Source organism: Ranitomeya imitator, chromosome 1 (assembly GCF_032444005.1).
Source record: "Ranitomeya imitator isolate aRanImi1 chromosome 1, aRanImi1.pri, whole genome shotgun sequence".
Lineage (NCBI taxonomy): Eukaryota > Metazoa > Chordata > Amphibia > Anura > Dendrobatidae > Ranitomeya > Ranitomeya imitator.
The window spans coordinates 501,526,908-501,542,076 of NC_091282.1; the positions used below are offsets into that span (position 1 = coordinate 501,526,908).

General features: G+C 41.1%; 1 non-coding gene across 1 annotated transcript; it reads left to right on the top strand.

The window, feature by feature from the left end:
- Nucleotides 1–5,204: 5,204 nt before the first annotated feature.
- On the top strand, nucleotides 5,205–5,286 carry TRNAS-AGA (transfer RNA serine (anticodon AGA)). The gene has a single exon. It is a non-coding gene; the product is annotated as a tRNA-Ser (tRNA).
- The last annotated feature ends 9,883 nt before the right edge of the window (nucleotides 5,287–15,169 follow it).

Here is a 15,169-nt window from a genome sequence, read left to right on the forward strand (position 1 = left end):
CCCGGTTAGTACCAGGGCGCGTCAGAGGGTAAGTATAGCGATATTTTTTATTTTAATTCTTTATTTTACACTTAAATACGGATCCCAGGGCCTGAAGGAGAGTTTCCGCTCCTTCAGACCCTGGGAACCATTGGAAACCCAATGCACTGCATTGGGTTTTGAGTTTCGGCCGACCCCGACCCCGACTTTTTTATAGGATCGGCCGATTTCACTCGACCCGACTTTTGAAAAAGTCGGGTTTCATGAAACCCGACCCGATCCTATAAAAGTAAAGGTCGCTCAACCCTAGTGTTTGGCTATGTTCGCCGAATATTGCAAGATTGGCGATCGCTATCTGAACATTGATATAGTCCCTCATTTCTATTTATAATGAGATATAGGTTAATTCTCATGTTCTGTGTTAGCTCCATGTCTTAAACTAGTAACTCCCTATTTAATTTTAAATACACTCTCGAGACAGATTCTCATGCAGATCAGTGACCGGCTCATAGTCTTGATCACCTCATTTATATAAAAAAACGGATGTCTTTGGAATAAGACAATGTTAGTGCTCTTATTGCATAGGTGATAATTGCTCAAACTAGCAATAGAGAGGAATCCTGACAATGAGAATATTGTACATTGTCAGGATTTTACAATCTGTAGGCTCATAAAGTTACTTCAGAAATTGATGTTCAGCCTTAAAAACCCATGTAAATGAGAACTTCTGTATTAAGTCATCACATCATTAATCTGTTACACATTTCTCATAACTCTGACACACATCTGTTGCAGAACACACTTATAATATATGAATAATAAGAAGCATAGCATTATCAAGCGTACAGAACTAAAATGGCATTGTAATACTACCTGGCAATAAAATACATTGCTGGTGGTATACAGCATAAGGCAAACTATAACTTATTACAAGGTAACACTAAATGTCATACATTATACATCTATTTACCATCAAAATGTCATAAATACTGTAGCATTGACATAGTAATTAGACAATTAAGATAGCCATGTGGTATCTCCACTTGCACAAGGTCAATTGTACCTGCAGGACATAACAGTCTTGGAAAGTTCAGAACCTTGCATTGGAGTTCATATTGCAACGGTGCTTAAATGGAATCTATAAACAGGATGAACCCTCCTAAGCCATAAATATGGGCATGAGGTCATGGGAGTTACCAGTGTGATGCAAGAAACTAACACAGAACAGGAGAAATTAACTTTGTTTTCTTGGAAAAACATTTTTGCATCTCTTTGAGCTTTGCTGTATTGCAACAATATTACAACCCTGTCTGGCTTTGAGCAGGAAGCTGGAGCTGAGAGGAACCTGCGGATGTGTCAGGTATAAGCACAAACAGCTCTGCAGTGAGAGCAGGAGAGCAAAGAGCAGCCATTACTAGGGTTGAGCGAAACGGATCGTTCATTTTCAAAAGTCGCCGACTTTTGGAAAAGTTGGGTTTCATGAAACCCGACCCGATCCCTGTGTGGGGTCGGCCATGCGGTACGCGACTTTCGCGCCAAAGTCGCGTTTCGCATGACGCGCTTGGCGCCATTTTTTCAGCCAATGAAGGAGCGTGGGCAGAGTGATGACGTAGGTCTTAGGGGCGTGGACGCCTATCGTCATCTTGTCGCTTGTGCGCTGTAGCGATTTGAAATGTGTAACACCAGCTTTTCTGTTCAGGGAGGGAGGGAGAGAGAGAGAGAGAGAAAAAAAAAAAAAAAAAAAATCCCATTGAATTTGCATTGGGTTTCGTGTTTCGGTCGATCCCCGACTTTTCGCCATAATCGGCCGATTTCACTCGACTCGACTTTAGAGATAGTCGAGTTTCGCGAAACCTGACTCGACCCTAAAAAAGTAAAAGTCGCTCAACCCTAGCCATTACATGTCACACTGGTAACACTGTTAATGATTACACATCACAATGGTAACTCCCACTTTTATTTAACCCCTTCATGACCCAGCTTGTATTCACCTTTCTTACCCGGCCAATTTTTACAATTCTGACCACTGTCCCTTTATGAGGGAATAACTCTGGAATGCTTCAACACATCCCAGTGATTCTGACATGGTTTTCTCGTGACATATTGTACTTTATGATAGCACTAAAATTTCTTTGATATGACTTGCGTTCATTTGTGGAAAAAAATGGAAATTTGGCTAAAATTTTGAAAATTTCGAGATTTTCCAACTTTTAATTTTTATGCGCCCTTAAATTGTCATATTGCACAAAAAATAGTTAATAAATAACATTTACCACAAGTCTATTTTCCATCAGCACAATTTTGGAAACATTTTTTTGTTGTTGTTAGGAAGTGATAAGGGTTAAAAGTTGACTAGTGATTTCTCATTTTTTCAACAAATTTTACCAAACAATTTTTTTAGGGACCACATTAAATTTGAAGTCACTTTGAGGGGTCTATATGAAAACAAATACCAAAAAGTGACACCATTCTAAAAACTGCACCCCTCAAGGTGTTCAAAACCACATTCAAGAAGTTTATTAACCATTCAGGTGCTTCACAGCAGCTAAAGAAACATGGAAGGAAAAAATGAACATTTAACTTTTTAGTCACAAAAATGATCTTTCAGCAACATTTTTTTATTTTCACAAGGTAAAAGGAGAAAATGAACAACTTATGTTGTTGTGCAATTTCTTCTGAGTATGCTGATACCTCATATGTGGGGGAAACCACTGTTTGTATGCACTGCAGGGCTCAGAGGGGAAGGAGCACCTTTTGACTTTTTGAACGCACAATTGGCTGGAATTGAGAGCGGACGCCATGTCATGTTTGAAGAGTCCCTGATGTGCATAAATATTGGAAAACCCCCACAAATGACCCCATTTTGGAAGCTAGACCCTTCAAAGAACTTATCTAGCTGCAAGGTGAGCACTTTGAACCCCCAGGTGCTTCACAGACGTTTAGAATGCAGATCCGTGAAAATAAATCAATTTTTTTCCACAAAAATTATCTTTTAGCAACAATTTTTTTATTTTAACAAGTTTAACGGGAGAAAATCGTCTGCTGTTGTTGTTGGAAAATTTCTCCTAAGTACCTCCAATACCTCATATGTGGGGGAAAACCACTGTTTGGGAGCACGGCAGGGCTCAGAAGGGAAGGAGCACATTTTGACTTTTTGAACACAAAATTGACTGGAATTGAGAGCGGTCATCATGTAGCATTTGAAGAGCCTCCAATGTGCCTAAACATTGGAAACTAGACCCTTCCCCTTCAAGGAACTTATCTTGCTGTGTGGTGAGCACTTTGAACCCCCCAGGTGCTTCACAGAAGTTTAGAACATAGAGCCGTGAAAATAAATAATCACATTCTTTCCACAAAAATGATATTTCAGCAACAATTTTTTTATTTTTACAAGTGTAAACGGAGAAAATTAACTACTAAAGTTGTTGGCCAATTTCTCCTGAGTACCCCAATACCTCATATGTGGTGAAAAGCCACTGTTTGGGCGCACAGCAGAGATCAGAATAGAAAGAGCACATTTTGACTTTTTGAACACAAAATTGGCTGGAATTGAGAGTGAATACCATTCACATTTAAAGAATCCCTGATGTGCCTAAACATTGGAAAACCCCCACAAGTGACCCATTTTGGAAACTATACCCTTCAAGGAACTTACAGTATATAGCTGTGTGATGAGCACTTTGAACCATCAGGTGCTTCAAAGAATTTTAGAATATAGATCCGTGAAAAAAAAAGAATCACATTCTTTCCCACAAAAATTATGTTTTAGCAACAATTTTTTTTATATTTACAAGGGTAACAGGAGAAAATGGTCTGCTAAAGTTGCTTTGCAATTTCTCTTGAGTACACCGATACACCAAATGTGGGGGAAAACCACTGCTTGGGTGCACGGCAGGGCTCGGAATGGAATGAGTAACATTTTCGATTGCAGACTTTGATGGAATGGTCTTCGGGAGTCATGTTGCATTTGAAGAGCCCCTGATGTGCCAAACAGTGGAAAACCCCACAAGTGACCCCATTTTGGAAACTACACCCCTGAAGGAATTTACCTAGAGGCATAGTTTTATATAGTTTTATAGTAATGATTCTAATGCTTTTGGTTTTACTGGTGTATTAATTTATAATGTTGTATTATGTGTAAGATGTGCGGGGTACATCAGATAAAAGTATGTTGTGCCAACAGCATATTAACGAACGTTATTAATTTCTGGATGTGTGATATGCTTTGAAACAATGCTTAATGCAAAGGCCAGGTTTCACAATGGTAAGTGGTGTCCTTTCGGATTCCCCTCTTGGAGCATACTCTGCACCATTTTTGTGATCGTCCTGTCCTCGCTGTTTGGGGAACCTGTCCTGGAAATGTTGTCCTGGGACAATTCGGGCACTATCAGATTCAGACATACTGGGAGCCTCACCTCCCTGAGTGCCAAACATTAGGGCCTTGATGACTACCTCCTGAAATTGAAGGAAGGACCCGGTATTGCCTGCAGATCGGAACAGCACAAGAGCATTGTACAGTGCCATCTGTTCAATGTGCACGGCCAATTTTTGTGTACCATACTTTGGCTTTTCGCATGACAGTGTATGGTTGGAGGACCTGATCTGAGAGATCTACACCCCCATGTACCGATTGCAATCCAAGATGCAATTTGGCTTTGGGACTTGTGTTGTGGTCCCATGAACAGTGACAAGGCAGATGTTGTCACAGTGTATGGTGGTCAGAATAAGGACATCCCTTTTGTCCTTATACTTGACCACCAGCATGTTGTCACTGCATTGGGCTCTTCTTTCACCTTTCCTCATTGTTTGCCCAATTAGCAGCTTAGGGAGGCCTCACTGATTTTTTCGCACGGTGCCACATGCAGCTGTACCTCTGTCAGAATGGGTCTTGAAGAGTGGGATGCTGGCATAAAAGTTATCAATGTAGAGGTGATAACCCTTATCCAGTAGTGGATGCAGCAATTTCCACACAATTTCCTCACCTACCCCCAGGACGGGGTGGGGGGGGAAGGGGGGCACTAGGGGGGTCAATCTGGGTGTCCTTCCCCTCGTAGACCCTAAATCTGTGGATGTACCCTGGTATTGTTGGAATTAGCCTCCCTTTGAAGTGAATGAGAGATTCATCAATAGTGATGTCCCTCTGGGGATTGTACGCCACAGCAAATTTTCTGCTGAAGTGTTCAACCACAAAGTTTGGATTGTCTTGGGGACTACTCAATGTCTGAGTAGTCGTGGCCGAGTGGTTAAGGCGATGGACTAGAAATCCATTGGGGTTTCCACGCGCAGGTTCAAATCCTGCCGACTACGAATATGTTCCTATAATTTTGTACAAATCCCTAGTTAGACCGCACATGGAGTACTGTGTCCAGTTTTGGGCACCGGTGCTCAGGAAGGATATAATGGAACTAGAGAGGGTACAAAGGAGGGCAACAAAATTAATAAAGGGGATGGGAGAACTACAATACCCAGATAGATTAGCGAAATTAGGATTATTTAGTCTAGAAAAAAGACGACTGAGGGGTGATCTAATAACCATGTATAAGTATATAAGGGGACAATACAAATATCTCGCTGAGGATCTGTTTATACCAAGGAAGGTGACGGGCACAAGGGGGCATTCTTTGCGTCTGGAGGAGAGAAGGTTTTTCCACCAACATAGAAGAGGATTCTTTACTGTTAGGGCAGTGAGAATCTGGAATTGCTTGCCTGAGGAGGTGGTGATGGCGAACTCAGTCGAGGGGTTCAAGAGAGGCCTGGATGTCTTCCTGGAGCAGAACAATATTGTATCATACAATTATTAGGTTCTGTAGAAGGACGTAGATCTGGGGATTTATTATGATGGAATATAGGCTGAACTGGATGGACAAATGTCTTTTTTCGGCCTTACTAACTATGTTACTATGTTACATATGTTACTATGACACTGTGCATTATCACTATAATGCAAAAATGTATGGATTACTTCAAACCGTTTCCTTGTCATGGCCAGTATTGCCAAAGCTGTTTTTTTTGTTATGCCCGTATCCAGCACAATTCCCCAAAATGTCATCATCTCTGCTGCATTTACGGGGGTCCATCTGGCAAATGATGACGTGGGATTTGGGGTGAAAAATTTTTGGGCATACAGGTTTGTCTGGGCCACCATAAGATTTAGTATTTCATCACTGAAAAAGAATTTGAAGAAGTCAATTTCAGTGAAGCCAGTGGTGTCAAACTGGATTCCTGAGTTGCCGATGAAATTCGGAATGACAGGCAATTATTTTCAGGGGGTGCAATCCATATGGGATTGATAGCTGCAGGAGTTGTTTGGATATTAGGGCACCTTGTTGGGGGTCCTTCCTCACTAGATGAGGAAGGGGATGAAGAATAGAGGAATGTGGGATCTTCCTAACTGGCTGAATTTGTGTCAAATGCAAGGATGGCGTAAGCCTCTTCTGGTTAATAGCATCTTGACGAATGGGCTCGTATTTCTTTTCCCAAACCCCAGGGATGTGTGTAAGTGGTGCTTTTACATGTGTAATGTGTGGGGCTTGTGTACTAGGATACACTTTATTTTATAAAAAAAACAAAAAAAAAGTAGAGAGATAAAATGTAGAAAATAAAAAAAATGAAAAGAAAAATCAGATGAAAGAAAAAGTGTGCATTGAAAAAACAAATAGACGTTCACTACACTAATGCCCTCCCTATAAATTTACCAGATGCAAATAATTATTTTTTACAAAAGAAAAGTGAATGCCACCAACAGTGTGACGTACTAATGCACTGCTTAAAAATGTATTCGACGCACCCAATTATATTTTTGCCAAAGAAAAACGAACGTCACCAACAATGTGACGTACGCTCCTCTAATGCACTGCCTAAAAATGTATTTGATGCAACAAATAATTTTTTTTGCAAAAGAAAATGAACACCACCAACAATTTGACGTATGCTACCCTAACGCACTGCCTAAAAATTTATTTGAGGCAACTAATTATTTTTTTCTGCAAGGGAAAAACGAACGCCACGAACGTAGTTTTTTTTATGCAGAAAAACAAATGCTACCGCCCTACCTATAAAACTACTCTATAAGTTTTTTTCCCCTAAAACAAGATACAATGTCACCAAACACTGACTCCGGCTATACCTAGCTCACTACCTATAAAACTGCTCTGTACAATTTTTTTTGTTCCCCTGCATTCTATTCATTCCCCAGTTTTTACAGCCAGGGGCAGCTGCATTAGCAGGCTCCTGGTTGTAAAATGATTTAACCCCTTCAGATGGATTTACTTTCTGGGACATGACTGAACGGAGGACAGGTATAGGATATTGTTGTTTTTTTCTTTTAGCTTTTTTTCAGAAGACAAGGGTCGTCATTTGGATTGAGCGTATAATAAAGCTATTACAACACCATGTATATTTATTTCATTAAATTGATTTTTCCTAACGTGTGTGTGTTTTTTTAACCCTTTATTAATATTGGATTAATAATGGATAGGTGTCTTATTGACATCTCTCCATTATTAACCAGACTTAATGTCACATTACATTAGCAAGGTGATATTAACCCTTAACTACCCCATATCCCACCACTACTCGGGAGTGGGAAGAGAGTGGCTAAGTGCCAGAATAAGCACATCTTACAGATGTGCCTTTTCTGGGGTGGCTGGGGGCAGATGTTTTTAGCCAGGGGGGCCAATAACCATGGTCCTTCTCTAGGCTATTAATATTTGCCCTCAGTCACTGGCCTTCTCACTCTGGCGGAGAAAATTGTGTGGGAGCCCACGCCAGTTTTTTCCCTGATTTAACCCTTTATTTTAACACCTAGAGCTCCCAAATTTTGTACACAGACACTTCTAACATAAGTAGTGAGGAATATGTAATAAAAATAACACAGATCTGCAAAAAAAATTTTTTCAAGAGCTGTTTTGGTTATTCCACGCAATCTTTATGTTTTTAAGTGTGCTGAATCTGAAAATGACCTCTGTTTTGTCATAGGACATCACGTTTTCTGACAATTTAAGTAACTATGTTAAATAATACAATACCTCAAAATAAATGAAAATAGACTCATAAAATTAATTTTTTATTACAAATGTTTCATGAAAATCATTTTTTAACTGCAATGAGCTCAGTAACACACACTAAAATCGATTCTTCTTCCCTGTGAGGCTTCTCTTGGTACATTTACGCATGTGAGTAGCATCTGGAATGTCTCTCTGAAGCGTCCAACAGTAGTCTGCCATCATTGTAATGCTCCATCTTCCCTGGTATCTTCTTTCCATCTCTTTATTGTCCTGGTGGAATTGATCACCTTGCTCTTCACTCACAGCTCCCAAATTTATAGGAAAGTTGTCAAGGTGGGAATGGAGGAAATGCACTTTCAAACTCATCAGGCAACCTAAAGCTTGACATGCTTTCAGCATTCGTCTGACGATTTTTTTGTAGTCAGGGTCTTTGTTATTGCCTAAAAATTTATCTACGACCTCTTCAAATGCAAACCACCCTTCTTTTTGAGGATGCGTCATGGTATTGATAAACTCTAGATCAGCTATAAGGCCGGCGTCACGCTCGGCGTAAGACAATACGGTCCGTATATTACGGCCGTAATACGCTGAAAAGTCCCCAAAATAGTGGTCCGTAGCTCCTCCGTAGGCAGGGTTTGTCAGCGTATTTTGCGCATGGCATCCTCCGTATGTAATCCGTATGGCATCCGTACTGCGTGTTTTTCTTGCAGGCTTGCAAAACCGACATACGGATATACAATGGATCCATGTGTAAAAAAAAACATAAAAACATATATACTGTCTATATCTAATATATAAAGCTGAAAGTGTGTGTGTGTATGTGTGTATGTGTGTATGTATGTATGTATGTCCGGGATTGGCATCTGCACCGTCGCAGCTACAGCCACAAAATTTTGCACAGTCACACGTCTGGACCCCGAGAGCGTCATAGGCTATGTTGTGAGGTGAAATTTTAACCCCACACGTTCCCATTCACCAAACAATTTTGCCCCTATCTACATAATGGGGAAGAAAGTGAAAGAAAGTGTTGGAGGCGTCGCAGCTACAGCCACAAAATTTTGCACAGTCACACGTCTGGACCCCGAGAGCGTCATAGGCTATGTTGTGAGGTGAAATTTTAACCCCGCGCTTTCCAATTCACCAAACAATTTTGCCCCTATCTACATAATGGGGAAGAAAGTGAAAGAAAGTGTTGGAGGCGTCGCAGCTACAGCCACAAAATTTTGCACAGTCACACGTCTGGACCCCGAGAGCGTCATAGGCTATGTTGTGAGGCGAAATTTTAACCCCACACGTTCCAATTCACCAAACAATTTTGCCCCTATCTACATAATGGGGAAGAAAGTGAAAGAAAGTGTTGGAGGCGTCGCAGCTACAGCCACAAAATTTTTCACAGTCACACGTCTGGACCCCGAGAGCGTCATAGGCTATGTTGTGAGGTGAAATTTTAACCCCGCGCTTTCCAATTCACCAAACAATTTTGCCCCTATCTACATAATGGGGAAAAGTGAAAGGAAAAGTGTTGGAGGCAAATTGACAGCTGCCAGATGTGAACAAGGGGGACTTAAAGAATGAGAGCGATGGCGCCAAAGAGTATATACCATACAGTTGCTAAGGTGGGGCCCCGACATGGGATACTCACCACACACGGGGATATGAACACACACACAAAATGCGCTACAAACTACCACGTGCTTGAACACATATACCACCCTCTGGACACATTTCACCACACATGCACCAACCTCGCCACATAAAAGTCGAAACACAAAAGTCACCCCTCAAAACTCGCCACGCACAAAACTCGCCACATGCAAAAAGTAGGCTCACGCAAAACTCGCCACAAGTGCATAACTCACCTCATGGAAAACTCGCCACACGCAAAACTTGCACACGTGGAAAAATTGCCACATGCACAAAAGTTACAACACAAAAGTTGCCTCACACAAAACTTGCACATAATCAAAAGGCACCACACATAAAACTCGCCATGCGCAAAACTCGCCATGCGCAAAACTTGCTGCACACAACTTGCTACACTAACCTGTCACATGCAACTCGACACAAAAAAAGTTGCTACACACATGTTGCCACACAAAACTCATCTCACAATAGTCGCTACATGCATGTCGTCACACGCAACTCAACACACACAACTTGACAAACGAAACTCGCCCTAAAACAAACACAAGTCTGGTATTATCCTTCAAAAATAAAAATCTGATTAATAAGCAGACAAACTACAAGAGCAACAAATGTACCATATAGGAAATACGGCAGCTGTCAGTCACATGACCTGTCTATTATGTGTATGTGTGAGCTAATATATACTGCTAGGGGGAGGGATTCCTGTTGGCTGGGGATTTATCAGGCTGCCAATTTAGCTTACAAATACTGAGGTAAAAATACTGAGCAAATAACATGTGAACGAGGTCTAATACAGGAGGAGATGACACACAGGTATATACTATATACAGGGGAGATGACACACAGATATATACTATATACAGGAGAGATGACACACAGGTATATACTATATAGAGGAGGAGATGACATACAGGTACATACTATAAACAGGAATAGATGACATACAGTTATATACTATATACAGGAGGAGATGACACACAGGTATATACTATATACAGGAGCAGATGACCTACAGGTATATACTATATACAGGAGTAGATGACATACAGGTATATGCTATATATAGAAGATGAGATACAGGTATATACTATATACAGGGGAGATGACACACAGGTATATACTATATACATGAGGAGATAACATACAGGTATATACTATATACAGGAGGAGATGACATACAGGTATATGCTATATATAGAAGATGACATACAGGTATATACTATATACAGGGGAGATGACACACAGGTATATACTATATACAGGAGCAGATGACCTACAGGTATATACTATATACAGGATGAGATGACATACAGGTATATGCTATATATAGAAGATGACATACAGGTACATACTATATACAGGGGAGATGACACACAGGTATATACTATATACAGGAGGAGATAACATACAGGTATATACTATATATAGAAGGAGATGACACACAGGTATATACTATATATAGGAGGAGATGACATACAGGTATATACTATATACAGGGGAGATGACACACAGCAGGTATATACTATATACAGGAGATGACATACAGGTGTATACTATATATAAGGAAGATGACAAACATGTATATACTGAGGTGAAAATGAGAGGTGTGAGGTGAAAATGAAAAGGTGTGAGTGCAAAATGAGGGGAGTGAGGGAAAAAAAGGGATATGAGATGGTTTACTGTATGTAAACCATGTCTCATATCATGTCGGGTTTAGGAAGGAGATAGCAAAAGCCGGCAATTGAATTACCGGCTTTAAAGCTATTCAGCGCTGTATGAAATAATAATATATCTATATATATAATTGTCTAAGGGTTTTTCCGTCTGTCTGTCTTTCTGTCTGTCTGTCTGTCTTTCTGTCTGTCTGTCCTGGAAATCCCACGTCTCTGATTGGTCAAGGCCGCCAGGCCTCGACCAATCAGAGACCGCCACAGCATCGACGTAGAAATCCCGCGCCTCTGGCGGCCTCGACTAATGATGTCACAGCGACGATGATGTCATAAAGGACGTAGACATCCCGCGTCTCTGATTGGTCGAGGCCGCAAGGCCTCGACCAATCAGCGACGGGCACAGCGTCGATGATGTCATAAAGGACGTAGACATCCCGCTAGGCCTCGACCAATCAGCAACGGGCACAGTATCGACGTAGATGTCATAATGGTTGCCATGGCGACGATGATGTCATAAAGGTTGCCTCGACCAATCAGCGACGGGCACAGTCTGCCGCGAATTCTGGAATCATCATTGTTCATATACTACAGGGACATGCATATTCTAGAATACCCGATGCGTTAGAATCGGGCCACAATCTAGTATACATATATGTGTCTCACTGACATATATATATATATATATATATATATATATATATATATATACCTATTCTATGTGTACACATTTATTCTACCTATTCTACTGTAAGCTGTCAGTGTGATTTTACTGTACACCGCAATGAATTGCCGGCTTTTCTCTCTAACACCGCTGCGTATTTCTCGCAAGTCACACTGCTGGTCCGTGTGTAATCCGTATTTTTCTGGCTTCCGTAGACTTTCATTGGCGTTTTTTTTGCGCAATACGGTGACAAACACAGCATGCTGCGATTTTCTACGGCCGTAGAAAGCCGTATAATACTGATCAGCAAAATACGGCAGATAGGAGCAGGGGCATAGAGAATAATTGGGACGTTTGTTAGGCGTGTTTTACGGACATATTTTATGCGCTCTTACGTCCGTAAAACTCGCTAGTGTGACGCCGGCCTAAGCCTTCTAATGTCTGGTCCGACGAACACCGCTTCCTTCAATTTTGCCTCCGAGAGGCCTGGAAGCTTGGTCACTAGGGTTGAGCGGCTTTTCATTTTTTAATGTTAGTAATGTGTATGTGCAAAATTTCGGTGCTCTAGCTATTAAATTTAACCCCTTCATGACCTTGGGATTTTTCGTTTTTCCGTGTTCATTTTTCACTCCTCTCCTTCCGAGAGCCATAACTTTTTTATTTTTCTGTCAATTTGGCCATGTGAGGGCTTATTTTTTGCGGGACGAGTTGTACTTTTGAAAGATATCATTGGTTTTAGCATGTCATGTACTAGAAAATGGGAAAAAAATTCCAAGTGCGGTGAAATTGCAAAAAAAGTGCAATCCCACACTTGTTTTTTGTTTGGCTTTTTTGCTAGGTTCACTAAATGCTAAAACTGACCTGCCATTATGATTCTCCAGGTCAGTACGAGTTCATAGACACCTAACATGTCTAGGTTATTTTTTACCTAAGTGGTGAAAAAAAATTCCAAACTTTGCTAAAAATAAATAAATAAATAAATTGCGCCATTTTCCGATACCCGTAGCGTCTCCATTTTTTATGATCTGGGGTCGGTTGAGGGCTTATTTTTTGCATGCCGAGATGACGTTTTTAATGATAGCATTTTGGTGCAGATACAATCTTTTGATCGCCTGTTATTGCATTTTAATGCAATGTCGCGGCAACCAAAAAAACGTAATTCTGGCATTTCGAATTTTTTTCTCGCTACGCTGTTTAGCGATCAGGTTAATGCTTTTTTTATTTGATAGATCGGGCGATTCTGAGCGCGGCGATACCAAATATGCATAGATTTGATTTTTTTTATTGATTTATTTTGATTGGGGCGAAAGGGGGGTGATTTAAACTTTTATTTTTTTTTACTTTTTTTTTTACTTTTGCCATGCTTCAAAAGCCTCCATGGGAGGCTAGAAGCAGGCACCGCACGATCGCCTCTGCTACATAGCAGCGATCTGCTGTTCGCTGCTATGTAGCTGAAAATCAGGTGTGCTGTGAGCGCCGACCACAGGGTGGCGCTCACAGCTGCCGGCGATCAGTAACCATAGAGGTCTCAAGGATCTCTATGGTTACAATTCTGAAGCATCGCCGACCCCCGATCATGTGACGGGGGTCGGCGATGACGTCATTTCCGGCCGCCCGGCCGGAAGCGGTACTTAAATGCCGCTGTCTGCGTTTGACAGCGGCATTTAACTAGTTAATAGGTGCGGGCAGATCGTAATTCTGCTCGCGCCTATTACGGGCACATGTGAGCTGTTCAAAACAGCTGACATGTCCCGGCTTTGATGCGGGCTCACCGCCGGAGCCCGCATCAAAGCAGGGGATCTGACCTCGGACGTACTATCCCGTCCGAGGTCAGAAAGGGGTTAAGGGTTAAATCGCGGAAAAAATGCATTTGGTTTTCAGCACACCAAAATACATGGAAATTAGATGAAAATATTCAAACAGCTTTTTAGTCGCAGACCTGTGTAATGGATATGAAATGGTTTACTGTATGTGAACCATGTCTCATATCCTGTCGGGTTTGACAAGGATATAGCAAAAGCGGGCAAATGAATTACTGGCTTTTCTGCTATCTAGCTCTGTATTAAATATAAATATATATGTATATGTGTCTCATATACATATATATATATACATATATATATGTATATATATATGTATATATATATATATATATATATATATATACAGCACAGAGCAAAAGTTTGGACACCTTCTCATTTAAAGATTTTTCTGTATTTTTATGACTATGAAAATTGTAAATTCACACTGAGGGCATCAAAACTATGAATTAACACATGTGGAATTATATACTTAACAAAAAACTGTGAAACAACTGAAAATATGTCTTATATTCTAGGTTCTTCAAAGTAGCCACCTTTTGCTTTGATGACTGCTTTGCACACTCTTGGCATTCTCTTGATGAGCTTCAAGAGGTAGTCACTGGAAATGGTCTTCCAACAATCTTGAAGGAGTTCCCAGAGAAGATTAGCACTTGTTGGCCCTATTGCCTTCACTCTGCGGTCCAGCTCACCCCAAACCATCTCGTTTGGGTTCAGGTCTGGTGACTGTGGAGGCCAGGTCATCTGGCATAGCACCCCATCACTCTCCTTCTTGGTCAAACAGCCCTTACACAGCCTGGAGGTGTGTTTGGGATCACTGTCCTGTTGAAAAATAAATGATGGTCCAACTAAACGCAAATGGTCCAACTAAACACGGATGGAATAGCATGCCGCTGCAAGATGCTGTGGTAGCCATGCTGGTTCAGTATGCTTTCAATTTTGAATAAATCCCCAACAGTGTCACCAGCAAAGCACCCCACACACCATCACACCTCCTCCTCCATGCTTCACGATGGGAAACAGGCATGTAGAGTCAATCCGTTCACCTTTTCTGTGTCGCACAAAGACACAGAGCTTGGAACCAAAGATCTCAAATTTGGACTAATCAGACCAAAGCACAGATATCCACTGGTCTAATGTCCATTCCTTGTGTTCTTTAGTCCAAACAAGTCTCTTCTGCTTGTTGCCTGTCCTTAGCAGTGGTTTCCTAGCAGCTATTTTACCATGAATGCCTGCTGCACAAAGTCTTCTCTTAACAGTTGTTGTAGAGATGTGTCTGCTGCTAGAACTCTGTGTAGCATTAACCTGGTTTCTAATCTGAGCTGCTGTTAACCTGCAATTTCTGAGGCTGGTGACTCAGATAAACTTATCCTCAGAAGCAGAGGT